The following is a 16,453-nucleotide window of genomic DNA, read 5'->3' on the forward strand; positions in this document are numbered from 1 at the left end:
CTGTGTCGGGTTGTGGTCCCGTGGTTAGTGTCGCGGACTCTTAAGTCATAATTTCTTGGTTCGAACCCCTCTACCGCAATTAGATTCCTATTTCTAATTATGAGCCGCTTAGGCTCACAGAAATAGTAAGAAATTGAAATATTTGTGAAAATAAAAAAAACTCAAAAATTTATCTTTAAAAAAAAAACTCGCAGGACAATGCAGTCCTGGTTCCAATCCCAATGTAAGGACGTGAAGCATGGATTTGGCAAAAGAAGGATAAAAGTAGACTGAATGCACTCGAAATGCGATCACTCAGACAAATGTCCGGTATGATGTATGACGGATGTTAGAATGTTGAAAGAGGGAAAGAATGTAAATCTGAGATAATCATTACTGATAAAACTAAGAAAGGTGTGTTGATATGATTTTGGACATGTGGAACGAATGAGTAAGAAAATACATTTATGATGCGAATGTAGTTAGTAAAAGGAGCAGAGGAAAACTTTTCATGATGAAATATTTCAAATACTTGGGCGTGGTTCGGTCAGGATTCGGAATCATCATCGGGTATGATGAGATGCATAAATGTGGAAGAGGCTAAGATGTTTGGAAAGACAGATTGGCGTGGCGTTCTATTCTCTCAGCCTATACTTGCGAGGAAGCGGCGTAAATTAATTAGTTTTTTTAATATATTGATTTATTTTGTATGAGAATATTTCAACAAATATTAGTTAACCATAAAGTGTGTAATAAATTATTAACAATGTAAAATATTATAACATTATCCTACGAATAATATTTAAAGTTTATTTAATTCTGTCGAGTTACATTACACCTGAGCACAGCGCAGCGAGTCGCAAGGGGAACAAGTATTATCAGACGCTAAAATGGGATTATCGGATCTCTACCAATCTGGTAAAGATAAATCTCCAACATGCAGGGGTGAATATCCATCTATCTATTATACTTTATTTATTTAACCTAACCTATTGTACGATAGGTATATGGAATGACTGTCTACAACTATGAAGCAATATCTTTCAACAATAAAAAAACAGACTGTTGTGAATGACCGAGATTAATAACTTTAATAACTGTTTGATTTGATTGGCAAGTAGATATTAACGATAAATAACAGTAAGAATTTTATTTTTAGAATTTCTATTTTTCGTTTTATCCAATATATTTACAATATATTTTTACAATAGGTCTATCTACACTCACTAAGAAGAGTAAATGAGTCTTCTGTATATATGATAGACAGCATTTACTTGCTTAAAAGAAAACAGCATACTTTGTTCAAAAAATGCTGACATATAATTTAAATATGGAAATTTTATAAAAATTAAATATTGTTGTAAGCCTTTAGATTTATTTTAAAACTTGATGAAACAGAAAATAATAAATATCGATAAAAACTTCAAGACATATCAACTGACAACTGACAGAAAATAAAGAACCCTTAGCAATAAAATACGAAATTTTCTAAAATAACACTTTTAAACATGATACAATAACACATTTTTGTTCTTTAAAGTAAAGAATCATAATTTTCCATACAACTTCAATTTGATAGTATAATAAGGCATACCAAGTAAGATCAGATAAGGAGTTAAGATGGACGAGATCCATTAAAGGCAGGAGAAATATGGTGGCCAGTAAGTGCTCTCAAAATAGAAAATAAAATTTACGATTTTTGAAGCACTAATTATAGGATTTTTTATTTCATAACTTGAAAACCAAATTTGTTTTAAAATAATTTTACTTTAATCTTATTATAACTTAACTGTAATGACGAATTAATTCGAGACTAATAGTTTTATCCGTAATGCTAATTAACTTTACAAAAAAATCAGGTTAGAAAAGTTTGGGATGAAATCTCATCTATATATTAACAGATACTGACAAAGGAATCGGGGATGGGTTTTTTAATTCAATTTTTACTTAGTACTACGGTGCTACGTATAAACGTTCTACGGTGTTTGATGGTGGTGCTGATCAAAATGCGTGTCACAATATATGTATTTGGAGGAACAGTAGGATTTACCAAGTAAAATTTTCATTGAAAATGGATAGAGTGAAATAATTACAGACGTTTAGACAAATCATAATAAATATAAATTATTTATGGTAAATTTTTATTATTACCTTTTAAATCTAATTTTTATTCAAAAGTCATTTAGTACTTTGTTTTTATAGATTCACGGTTATTTTTTTTGGTAATAATCAAATTCTAAAAAAAAATATATTATAATAAGACGTTTTACCTGTCCATTTAATATTAAACATCAAATTAATAGTACTGAATATTGATTATCATTCTATAAGTTCTCCTAGTTAAAAAAAAAAAAAAAAACTGGCATATGTTGAATATTATATCTAGATATTAAATTTCAGAATATCGGGAATTTCGTTGGGAATTCGTTATTGTTGTTGCCGATTTTATTATTGGTTAGTTTTGTTCAATCATTAATGTAAAGGGCGAAGACACGATCTGTGGAGTTTGTACCTGTCCCCTTTATCCTCATAATTGTAAGGTGATACATAAGCATTTATTCATCGGTGAATTATTGAGTGGGATATAGTAACCGGTCGACATTAGTAAAATGTTAATATTTGTTTTAAACCTCGTTATTTTGTAAGTATATCTTGTGAAAGATTCAAATAGGACACAAAAATCCGAGCCATGATGATGCTGAGGTTTTCGTTAGTGATTATAATATGGTTAAAATGTATGTAGCTAACGTCAACTTAAAATTTTATAGTTACAAAAATAATATTGCATCAATTTTTATATTTAATACAAGAAACGAAAAAGAATAATTTAATAAAAAAATAAATGAATATCTAATAAGGTAAAACCATACTCTGTAATTATTATTCATATATATTTTTTACTACAAACGGTGTAAACCAAAGATCCGTTTTAAGAGTTTCAATTATTTATTTTAAGGGTTTTTCAAGAACCGCTGTTTTAATATAATAATGTATTATAATATATTGCAAATTCATTCGCAGTCTAATTCGTATAAAAATAATGTAAACCTTATTTAAAATTCGCAAAAAAGTAATTAATAGACCCTTTCATACCCTCGCACAAATTTAATTAAACTTTCCCGGTTTATTCAATCAGATAAGACTAGTTACTTCCGTTCTCAAAGTATTCGATATGATAGATATATTAAAAATAGACGATTAAATTAATAATTAAAATATTTCACAAATGTTGTTAAATGTTTTATAAATAAAAAGTTTAAGTACTTTAATTAAAACAAAATTATTCTACGACGGAATCATGGTCTTTGCAGACATCCCCTCTTCTGAATCAGTCCATTAATCGAGGGTTTGCATACCTTAGCGCATTTTCGTTAAATTTTCACTCTCACTCTAAATAGATGGAATACACATATTTCTTAAGTCGCTGCCAAATTTTAAGATAATATTTTAAAATTGAAAATTTAAATCACCTTTTAGATATGCCGATCACAATTTCTATTCTCCATTTAACTGATTTGAAAACCGATTATTTCGTATGTTAACCTTTCTTCTTCTAGTGGGACATTATGAATGACAAAAATCTGAAAGAGTTAAAAAAAATATAAATTTTACTGCTCACATTACAATACTGCAAAATAGCTAAAATTATCATTTCTCCCTGGTTCTACGTTTAATGAAGGGATTTCCGAACTACGGCCCTGAAGCTTGCCATATTTTGTAATGATGACAATATAAATTTAACAATGAAAGTAAATCACATAAAATAATAATAAGAAGATGTTGTGTAAAAACAAATTAAAAAACGCGATGAATGACAAATATATTACATTGAAAATTGAAATCGTAATTAATATTAAGTCTTGGAACTTAAGCATTAATGGAGGAGTTAGTAAGTTAAGTTAGCCAAAAGTTTAGAATAATCCTTTGGAATATCGTTGTTAAGTTAATTTAAAGTTAATTTATATAGTTATAATATTAAGTGGGTGGTTATTGTTACCCTTAACAAAATATTTTTAAAGTCGTTGACAGCTGCTGTCCATTTGCCTAAGGTTGGACTAGGATGACAAAAAAACTAAGTTGACAAATGGGAAACGATTTTTAAAAATAATAAATAATAAATAAAGTCAATTTAAGATCATACATTTAAAAATTATATTTAATAAAATATTTTGCTAATACTCAACTGCTTGAATCGTGAAATATATATTTTATGATCGTTAATTATACAAGGATAATGTGTGATAGCCGCTTTTCATATAATAGTCAAAAGCATAATTTAATAAATTAAAAAAATATATTGATTTTTATATATATTTAAACATTTTGTCTTCCTTAAGAATCGAACCCGGGATCTTACGAACGAAAAGCAAATACGAATGCAGGTAATTAATTAGTTAAATAATATTTTAATTTCCAACTGTAATTATTTGGGAAAGTGACTTACGTGGCAGTCGCGCCAAATCTTCACAGAATAAACTTTAAACTTTTGTTACGGCGAAAGTTGTCGGGGGGTCGTGTTGGCAAGCAGCGAGGCGACAAAGTGACTCGGCGGCGTCCGGCGGTATACTGCGGCGCCGCGGCGCTCCGAAGTGCGCCGCGGCGCTGGGCGGCGCCAGCCCCGGAACGCCTACCCGACGGCCACCACTGAAAAGCTGCTGTCGACACTTTACTTTTTATGATTTCCTGGGATTATCCGCGCTATAACCTTGGGTGAAATTATTCAGATTTTATTTATATGGAAAACGTAAACGTGTACAACAATTTCCTTTAATAATATTACGGCAATAAAAAAGACGATTTTGCTCACATTATATTAAAACATCTCCGATTTCACACTAAACTTTGTAGTTTATGTTGCAAAAATATAGATAACAACAATTTTTACTTTTTGATGATTTTAACTGTTAGTTTATTAAGAATGATTCTATTTTTAACAATTCAGTTTATAATATAAAAATATTTATACAAAATTGATATCGCCGTACAAAAAATAATTAATAACTCCCGATTTTTAGTTATTTGTCACAATCATAATTACTCCTGAAAATTTCTAAAACTCCTAAATAAAATATGTTTGCTATTTCAGGGAAAGTAAAATTAAACAAATTTGAAAAGCAATATTTTCAATTATTATCGCAAGAAAGGTGTTTATTGAGAATATACTCGTACATTTCATTATTACGTATTGTTTGTAATATTTTAATATCAAAACGAATTATTATTATTATTTTTTTAATATTTTTCATTCAGATCTACATATTTATGTAATCAACTACATATTAATTTCCTTTTTTTAACATGAAATCATTGACGATTCATTATTATTTATTCTGTTAGATATTTGATTATTCACCCTACATATTATATATTTATAATAAATATGTGATGGACTTTGAAAGACTTTACTAAGGGCACATTGCATTTAGGGTTCAATACGTAAAAGCCCATACAAACATTGGAGAACTACTAGAAACATTATTTTTTTAGCTTGATTTTTTGTAATTTTATATTTATATGGTAATTTTTATAATTATTCTTGAATGAAAATATTTTAATGGTCAGTAAAAACTTTGTTAAACGTAATAAAATATTAAATTTTAATAATAATATATGTAAAAAAGTCATTTTTCATGAAAATTCGAAAATGGGCTCTAGTTCTTACAAAAGCAAACATTGATCGGAAAAATTGTTTTTTTCCTTTATTTGTAACATAGGAGTAACCAAAATATCACATGCAGAACCCAGACCCAAAAATCATATTGACTAGTCTAATCTTTTTTTATACGAAAGAAGATAGAAGTTATGTGATCACTTTATACGCTTGTGTAACCTTCACCATTCCGCCCATGATTGCACATCATATTAACATAATTACAAATAACAATTCGAAGTAATGTGCCTCACTTAGTTTTTCTGTGCCTAGGGCAGAAAAATATATATTCAAATTTCCAAAAATTATTGCAATATGGATGTTCAATAATGGGTAAATGGGTAAGTGATCACTTAACCAAGCCGATGCTCAGATATCCATCTTTTTTAAATATGAATGTATGGAAAATAACAGAGTTTACGACCTTTTTTTACATAATTTATTTGTAAATTTTATATGTATTATAAATGCATTTAAATAATATTACATATATTCGTTATGAAATTCATAAACAATATAAACTTTATTTTTTCGCAGAGACCCACTAAAGGTATCTTGTCAAAGGTATTCTTTTTACATACGTTTTTTGTTATAGTATCTTTTTTAACTTTATCTGGTAGTGGTTCAATTAAATGACCACTTTATACACTGTGTAACGTCCACCATTCTGCCTACTATTGAACATCCATATTTCCTCAATTTATGATCACATACTAGTGATTGACAACCAAATTACTCACTTCGAAAAGGTGTATGTACATATGTTATAAGTGACTGCTGAAAATATTTTTAAAATAAACATCACAGGCGACATATCGCTCACTCCTTTCAACAACGTAATATATCAAAAATCCGTCAATTTTCAGTTGTGCATGTTTTCGAAATGTCCAGAAAATGTACTATATCCTAGTTAAAGTGGCATATTTTTAACTTAATATTTACCCGCTACACGGCAAAAAGTGTTGTTTTTGCATTTCGAAGAAAAGGTATTGTTTTATTATTTTTTATTTAATGTACCTACTAAATATTTTCAAATGGAGAAAAAACATTCAGGTTTTACCTAAAACATTATGTTGCATAGTAAAAAGTTCAATAAGTGGCTTGATATTTATTTTTAATGCGTTTTATTATATTTGAAACTTTTAAAACGATCTCCAAAAAAACGTCATGAGATTTTTCATATAATATTTAAGTATGTGTGACTTCCAAAATTAAGGGTAGTATGGTTGGCAATCATAGGTATGGTGAACGTAACACATGTATATAGTAATCACTTTACCAGACTTCTATATTCTTCTTCAACTATGTTAATGTTTGCCCTTAAAATAACGAGACTTGAGATATGATGACATTTGAATTTTATATATTTTAATATAAAAATAAATTAAAAACTTAATTTCAATAAATCTACTTTAACTGATTTGATGATTTAATAATATATTTCAATATTTTACAGGTATTACTATGATTACAAGTTTTAATTAATACAAATTATGTAAAAAAACAATCATTAACTTTAAAGTGATAATCAGCAATGGGTGATCGAATTGAAAACCCGAATTAAATAACGACTTCTTTGAAAGTCGTTGATTAAATCGGTTGATGGTTTTGATGACTATCAATTGGTATGGTGTTTGTGATGTATTTTTACATTAACCTTTTTCCTTGCTATCCTACGTGCAGACAAGCCTCCAAAAAAGAGGCTTTGCAGGTTATTCCTTTTAAAAAAATCAACTTTTGAGTGATCGATGACAAATCTGGACATAAAATTATATTTTTCGGGAAATACTTTCAACAATATTTTTTGAATTGTTTTGATTCATAGATAAATTGATTCGACGATAAGCAATCGATATATATTTATTTGCGTATCGCCGGATGTGAATTTTAGAAAGAATACACTCTTTTACAATACGGTAATACCGATATCGGAGGGCCCACCGTAATGTTAGTAATAAAATTCCAGATTAGCGGTGGACTGTGGCGGGGCGGGGCCGCCTGAAGGGAAATGAATGCCCCACGATTGTTGTGGCCACCGCGTCACATACCGCGAAATTCATTACACGCGCCGTTTTAGAAAAAGCGACGCCTACCCCCGGCGATGGCGCATTCCGGATTTGTATCAGCTGGGCGAAGATGGCAAGCAACCGTTTAATACCGAACTCTGTTTACCGCTAACACATTTATTTAATCGCCAAATTATTTTCTGACAATTTTAACGAGCCTCCGGCGAAACGAGGTTATGTTGAGTTAAATATGATTTAATGTCAACCCCGAATACGATGAAAAGGACTCAAATAATTCAACGTTATATTTTTAAGTCTTAAACAAATAGCACATAAAAATGTTTTCTGAAGTGTGTGTGTGAATGTGTTAAGTACTATATATTTATTTTTTGTGTGTGCATTTAAATGTACGTAGAAGAGGGTGAATTACGATTTAATTTTTAATAATATAATAACAAGAAAAAAGTTATATTTTGGAATAAATTGTTAAAAAATACGTTTTTTTTTGCACATACTTTGAGGTACATTTTATAAAATAAAACTAAAACATTTTTAACCACATTTATTATTCGCACTTTTTCCAACCAGTTTCCACAAATACCTTGGCATCAGGGATGGACATGTACTCATTGAGTACATATACTTACACGAAGATTTTGATGATGGATTATTTGAAAAAAATTAAACATTTTATTATTATTTGAAAAATAACATTAAAATAACAAAATTACTGATGTTATGAAAAAAAAGTACACAATAAAAATAAATCTACCAACACAATCAAATAAACAAGTACATAGCTTAAAATATTTTGAGTTTGTACACATTTTTTATTACAAATACGAGGCTTGTTTCACTCCAAAAGTCATTTATATAAAAAAAAATATTGATATTATCAGTTTATATATATATATATAACGTGGTAATATTTTCCTTTTGAAAATTAAGTGTAAATAATATGTAAAGTGGGTGTATAATAATAAAATAAACAATGTGTTGCTTTGTAATTAAAGTTTATTCTTAATTTATCTTTATAATCATTTTTATATCTATCTATCTATCTATCTATCTGATTCTGACAGTTAATAATATTATCGGAAGTCTTTTGTTTTCTTCTGAGCGACGCATGCGGCATCTGGTGGTAGAACTGTTTTATGTAGGTACTTTTTGTAAGTACTTAATAAAATGTATAGGTAGGTACCTAGGTATTTTATTACATCTCCCCCCTTGGGGATGAAAATTCATAGTAAAATTTTCACTCGTCCTCCGGATCATCTTCTTGTAGTGAAGGGACTGGTATAAGTTTAGTGATATGATAAAGTTTTTTTTTTTTTTTTCCTCCTATCTTTTTTCCTTATTTTTTTTTCTTTCTTTTTTTCTTTCGTGTTTTTTTTTCTTTCTTTCTTTTTTTTTCTTTTTTTTGTATTTTTTTTTTCTTCTTGACCCTTTTAAAGTAGACACAGTTTTTTTTCAATCCATTTGTTTTTTTCTTTTGAATTCCTTCATTTTTATTCAGATCTCTTAAAGTATCTTCTAATATAACCAAATGTACAACTTTTAATTGTTCATCTGCATTTTCATTCGATTCTAAAACTGGATTCCTGCTTAGACAATCTACTTCTAAATTCTTCTTTCCTGGAGTATATTTTGTTTCATATTTTGTAGTATTTTTTTCTACTTTATTTTTATTTTCATTCTTCAAGCACTGTTTCTGTGTTATTTGCATGTCTTCATTTTTATTCTTATCTTTTAAAATATCTTCTAATTTAACCAAATTAACAACTTTTAATTGTTCATCTGCATTTTCATTCGATTTTAATACTGGATTCCTGCTTAGACAATCTACTTCTAAATTCTTCTTTCCTGGAGTATATTTTATTTTATCTTTCGTAGAAGTTTTTTCTACTTTATTTTTATTTTCATTTTTCAAGCACTGTTTCTGTGTTATTTGAATGTCTTCATTTTTATTCTGATCTTTTAAAATATCTTCTAATTTAACCAAATTTACAACTTTTAATTGTTCATTTGCATTTTCCTTCGATTCTAATACTGGATTCCTGCTCATACAATCTGCTTCGAAATTTTTCTTTTCTGGAGTATATTTTATTTTATATTTTGTAGAAATTTTTTCCACATTATTTTTATTTTCATTCTTCAAGCACTGTTTCTGTGTAATTTGTAAATCTTCATTTTTATTATTAATCTTATCATCCTCTTTTGTTTTAAACCAGCACGTTGCTTCAGAGTGATATCGAGTTCCCTTATTTAAATTTTCACAAATCTTACATGGACTTTTATCTTTAATTTTATCACTAGTTCTTAGATTTCCACGTCTTCTTTGATTATCTTCTAATCGTTTTCTTTGATCATCTTCTAATTTTTCTCTCTCACTCCGAACATATTGTAGTAATTGTTTTAATACATCTAATGTTTCATCATCCATTTCCAATTAACAAAATTGTCGTTTTATAACGTGGTAATATTTTCCTTTTGAAAATTAAGTGTAAATAATATGTAAAGTGGGTGTATAATAATAAAATAAACAATGTGTTGCTTTGTAATTAAAGTTTATTCTTAATTTATCTTTATAATCATTTTTATATCTATCTATCTATCTATCTATCTGATTCTGACAGTTAATAATATTATCGGAAGTCTTTTGTTTTCTTCTGAGCGACGCATGCGGCATCTGGTGGTAGAACTGTTTTATGTAGGTACTTTTTGTAAGTACTTAATAAAATGTATAGGTAGGTACCTAGGTATTTTATTACATATATATATATATATATATATATATATATATATATATATATATATATATATACATATATATATATATATATATATATATATATATATAAATATATATTTATATATATATATATATATATAAATATATATGTTGCATGAAATGTGATTAAATATCAATCCCAAATACGATGAAAAGGACTCAAATAAATCAACAATACATATATTCAAGTCTTAAACGAATATCACATTAAAAATGCTTTCTTAGTGTGTGTGAGAATGTGTGATATACCACGAATTTATTTGTGTGTGTATGTAAAAGTATGTAGGAGAGGGTTAATAACGAATTAAATTTTTAATTCATTAATTCTTTATATAATTCCATTATCTAGAAATAAAAGAGTAGGTATGGCTTAATATTTTCATACAATTTTTTAATGTCTAATTCCTCATCTACGAATGAAATATTTTTTTTAAAAAGATTTAAAAAAATTAATCTAACCATATATCAAATTAAATTGATGGGCTATTTCTTAATTTTTTTTCATTGTTTTTGACCTTTACACGATTTTTTTTACATAAGAAAAAAGAAGAGATTTTTTTTTAAAGAGTAGAACGTAAGTGAAATTTAACAAATGATCATATTTTTTTTTATTTCTTTCAAATATGATTTTTTGAACATGTCTTTTGTCAAACGTGTTGATTGGTTACTGGTTAGTCCAATTTTAAGCGATACTTGTGCAATTGTGTAAGATTCCAAGATAATATTTTTATTGTGTCTAATAAATTGTTAAAAAACACTTTCATAGAATTTAAGGTTGTTTGTAAATTAAAAAATTCGTGTAATAAAGAGTACTTGATTTTATTTGTATTTAAAAACAAAAACCATAAAATTGCAAGATTACTACTGTATGAAGTTTTTTTAAGATATCTCAATAAAGGTGAAGAAGGATGTAGAAGGCTGCACATCTACAGGGCTTATGACCTATCAATGGCTGGTTAAAGTAATCACTTTAAACACTGTATAACATTCGGCACTCTACCGATGATAAACAACTACATTATCCAAATTTCAGTTGTTGTATTTATGGTTCAATTGAAAAGATAAACTACGTGTTACTTCGTCGGCGACGTTTATGGTTGAAATAATAAATTTTTTTTTTGTTATCAGAAATTTATACATAATATTATTTTCCGAATTCCTTTACATACAACGAGACGCCTGAAAATATCATTTTGAAATTTTGATCAATTTTGATTTTTTAGACCAGTTATTTTATGATGATTTTAAATTTCCATATTCTTCTTCGTAAATGTTGAAATATTGAGGGATGTCTGAATTATTAGTAGATTTGTGTTTTTTAACATATGGAAAATAATTGACCTTAAGAAGAGGTATTATTCAAAATCGTTACAAGAATTCTCCCCGCAAGTTTATAAAAAAGACAGTATTTTTACAACGCATGAAATGTTGTCACTTTTAATTAAAATACGGCGAGAGTAATCTGTCTCGGATTGAGGATAATAATATTTTTGGTCGGCAGCGACTACAATGCGACGGCTGAGATTGTGTTGGGGTTGTGGCCAACAAAGCTGCGAGCCCTTTCAGCCGAGGAATGCGGACCACGATATGAAATGCCATTTGTCAAGTTTTTATTAGGACTTCAGCCATTATTGTTGCGAGCGCGGATTGCGGGGGCGGCGAGTACCTACCATCCTACCTCCGGCCCTGGGACCTTGTATCTCAGATCCACGCGACTCCGCTATGACAGTGGTTAACGACTCATTTTTATTTACAACGTTTTGAGTGTGTCTAAATACTTGTTCACAAATATAGACTATCTCTGCTTAGAAGCTATTTTGATTCAAGTCAATTTCATTTATTTATTTATAATTAGCATAAACATTACAAACTAAAATTTAAAGCGTATTCATAAAAAAAAGAAATTTCATTAATTGATACGAAAGTCACTTTGTGGTAAAATCTATGGATTTTTAATTAATGTTTTACTTAGTATATACCACGCTTTCTTAAAATCTACTATGACACGTGTTTTGATGCATTCCGCATCATTTTCAAACATACAGTGTTTGAAAATGATGCGGGATGCATCAAAACACGTGTCACAGTAGATTTTAATAAATAGTGGTATTTACTGAGTGAAACATTAATTAAAAATTTAAAAAAGTAAAACTGAGATTATTTATATTTTTTTTGAGATAAATAAATAAGTATAAATCAAATAAACTACTACTAACATCACGCCGTCTCCCGGTAGGGGTAGGCAGAGAGGATGGAACGCCACACTTTTCTGTCCTGACACACTACTCGCCTCCTTCACACCAGTCATACATGGCCTCTGCGATTACGCAGACTTTTCACAACGCCAGATTTTAGGTTCTGATTGATCTGATCGTGCCAAGTCTTTTTCGGTCGTCCTCTTTCTGTTTTCCCTCTCACATTCCCTACATATATTTTCTTAGTCATTCTCTCGTTATCCATTCGCTCCACATGTCCATACCACCGTAAAGAACTCTTCCTAATCTTTTCAATTATTCCTCGTTCAGCCTTACATTCCTTTCTTACATCTTCATTTTTAATTCTGTCATACAATAATTTTCCACACATCTCCCTGAGGGAGCGCATTTAAACAGCGTTCACTCTGCTTTCATCCCTCCGTACATTAGTATCGGTATCAGCACGCCATTGTGAACCGCTAGCTTGGCTTCAATGGACATGTTTTTTTTAATTTTTATTAGCAATAAATCAAATAAAGATTGCGATTATAGTGAACTTATTTATTTTCAATAGATTTGACAGTCATTTTGTGATAATATCTATACATTTTTAATTTAAGTTTAACTTGGTAGGTATGTAAAAAAACACCGTATATGTTATTTGAAAATGATGCAGAATAAATTGAAACATGTGTAACAATAGATTTTAAGAAATAGTGGTATTCGACATGTGAATATAATTATTAAAAAAATATATAAGTATATGTTTTGGGACAGCTCTTTCTCCTTGCTAGGTAATAGTTAACTGTTTGATGATGGCCTCTGAAAAAGGTTTAAAAATATATTTATTCTATCCACTGTCTCTCATCCTTAAATGCTTTTGCCTTAAGAAAATAATACAATAAGGATAACATGCTGATGTTAAAAAAGTCCATATGTTGGCTAAACATCAAAACGTAGCTCATTGACGACTCTTGTATTTCTATTTAAAAAATATTGATGATTTATAAAATGGTACTAAATTATGACATTATTCTTAAAAGAAAGTTGTGTCGTAGGTACCTACAGTTTAGTTTAGTTCTAAGGAAAATATTCCACATCGGTATTTGAAAAGTCTTAATATTTTACTAACCATACGGTGATGAAAAGAAATCGAGCTAACCACCGCGCTTCGATAGCGGAGTAGGTACCCAACTGAGCCGAATAATAATTGGCGAGATTTAGTTATGACGAGGTAGAAAATGTAATAACAGTCGATATTCCGGCAAGAAAACAGTGAGGCGGATATTTGGCGGTCGCGCCAGTACACCAACCCATTGCGGATCCAATATCCTGATGCGTGTGTACTATTATTGCTTTGTAATCGCATTAGGCCGCTAATATTGGACGAATGTCTGGTGCCCGTTCATATCGCACGCCCGAATGATCAAAACGCCTGCCGCCAACTCTGCCAGCGCCTCATTTCATATTTGGCGAAGCCAACCCGCTCCTGACATCGTCAACTTTATTCAACTAGAACAAAACATTTACAACATTTTGAGTGTGTCCAAATACTTGTTAACAAAATCTGGATTATCTCAAAATATTTATTATCAAAAAATAATATAATAAAACATATAATATATATATATATATATATATATATATATATATATATATATATATATATATATATATATATATATATATATATATATATATATATATATATATATATATATATATATATATATATATATATATATATATATATATATATATATATATATATATATATATATATATATATATATATATATATATATATATATATATATATATATATATATATATATATATATATATATATATATATATATATATATAATAACGTATAATGTAACGGACGATAATATTTTTTTTGTTAAATATCTAATACTACAAATATAATAGTGAGATACTTATGTTTGCGCCTGCCGCCAACTCTGCCAGCGCCTCATTTCATATTTGGCGAAGCCAACCCGCTCCTGACATCGTCAACTTTATTCAACTAGAACAAAACATTTACAACATTTTGAGTGTGTCCAAATACTTGTTAACAAAATCTGGATTATCTCAAAATATTTATTATCAAAATATTTATTATCAATATATATATATATATAAATATATATATATATATATATATATATATATATATATATATATATATATATATATATATATATATATATATATATATATATATATATATATATATATATATATATATATATATATATATATATATATATATATATATATATATATATATATATATATATATATATATATATATATATATATATATATATATATATATATATATATATATATATATATATATATATATATATATATATATACATAATAACGTATAATGTAACGGACGATAATATTTTTTTTGTTAAATATCTAATACTACAAATATAATAGTGAGATACTTATGTTTGCATTTCAGGATATATCATCACGGCTGATGATAGCTAATTTTCATTTAATTTCCACCATTTCGTGATTCATGCATCCATTTATTTATACATACTTGACACAATGACGTTAAATTATTTTTTTTAACCAGAAAAATTGGTGAGAAAACATAAAAGTGAAAAATAAAATAACAATAATAAAAAGGTGCAATTGGTGTAGAAAACAAGATAAAGAGAAAAAAGTTTTATTATGCTTTAATCAAATCAAGTTAATGTAGAAAAGTAAAAAATATAATTTAAAAAAATCAAAAATTAAAATAAGAGTAGGAAATCACAAATTAATGATAATTTCTTAAAGAAATTTAATAACATTCAAGAGTACTCATCTGATAAATATCAACGATCTCCTATTTTCTTCATGTATTATTGATGTAAAATAAAGAGTAAGACTTTCATTTTCATGATATCAAGATGCAGTTTTGTATAGAGCCTGATGGCTGATTTCATGAAAGCAAGGTATTCAGTTATGCCCATTTGGTAAAAAATAATTTTAGAAAAACACATACGTTTTGCAACAGCGACAAACACGAGAAACTATGTATGATAGCCAAACGTCCCAATCACTAACTGCAGAGACGGGCACGTCCACATCATATTATCACACATGACCGCGCATGGAAGGTTATTCTAATAACGATAAAATAATATCATACTTGCAGATTACATATATGTTAGTCGCGAATCCATTTTGAAAAACCGAAGATGAGACTTGGAAGTTTGTAAAAAAAGCTCAGATCAATAATACATAACCATAAATTTATCACTAAGGTATCAATCCTTTTTTACACGCACCATACTTGCAAAAATGTATCAAGAACAATAGCGCACAATAACAAATTTAATCGCTTAAAACACTGTATGTACATTTCTGCGTACAATGTATAACGAGCATAACATGACGTTTCAGAATGCATTTTTAAGTGAGTTGGTCATACATATCAATATGGTGAAAGTGTTATTAGTTTGTTGATAAAATGTACCTATATTAGAATGTGAAACAATATGGTTCATATCATACATCTATATAAAAGGGTCTCTGCCAAACAAAAGCTTCTCAATCCAACATAGATGGATCTTGTGAACTCATATGTGCAGTGTCATGAGATTAAATCATTCATATATCAATATGCAGGAGTTCTAAAAATTTGATTATTGTGGTTGTCCATCATGGGTAGAATGGTGAATTCCACCTATGACTGACATGTGTAAAGGTTTAACTTTTCTGTTTCTTCTTTGTTTTGTTCTTCTTTTTTTTTCTTCGAGAATAATATCGCGAAGAAAAAGAAGGAGAGAGATGGGGAAGGGCAACCACCCTATGATAGGTC

The 16,453-nt window shown here is 28.4% G+C and overlaps 1 protein-coding gene across 2 annotated transcripts in view; it reads right to left on the reverse strand.

Moving 5' to 3' along the window:
• The window catches only part of LOC148308875 (uncharacterized), a 26,712-nt gene extending 10,971 nt beyond the window's left edge, over positions 1 to 15,741 (reverse strand). The window contains exons 1-2 of one of the 2 annotated variants that reach the window (XM_088260896.1): positions 15,635 to 15,708; positions 14,562 to 14,650 (exon numbers count right to left, since the gene is read on the reverse strand). The gene's annotated coding sequence lies outside the window, so the exon portion shown is untranslated. Of the gene's footprint in view, positions 1 to 14,561; positions 14,651 to 15,634 lie in introns of both variants that reach the window. The other variant, XM_088260895.1, reaches the window with a different exon arrangement.
• Between the last annotated feature and the right edge of the window lie 712 nt (positions 15,742 to 16,453).

Source organism: Brachycentrus maculatus, unplaced genomic scaffold, assembly GCF_059751285.1.
Source record: "Brachycentrus maculatus isolate JH-2025_06_01 unplaced genomic scaffold, ASM5975128v1 h1tg000144l, whole genome shotgun sequence".
Classification (NCBI taxonomy): domain Eukaryota; kingdom Metazoa; phylum Arthropoda; class Insecta; order Trichoptera; family Brachycentridae; genus Brachycentrus; species Brachycentrus maculatus.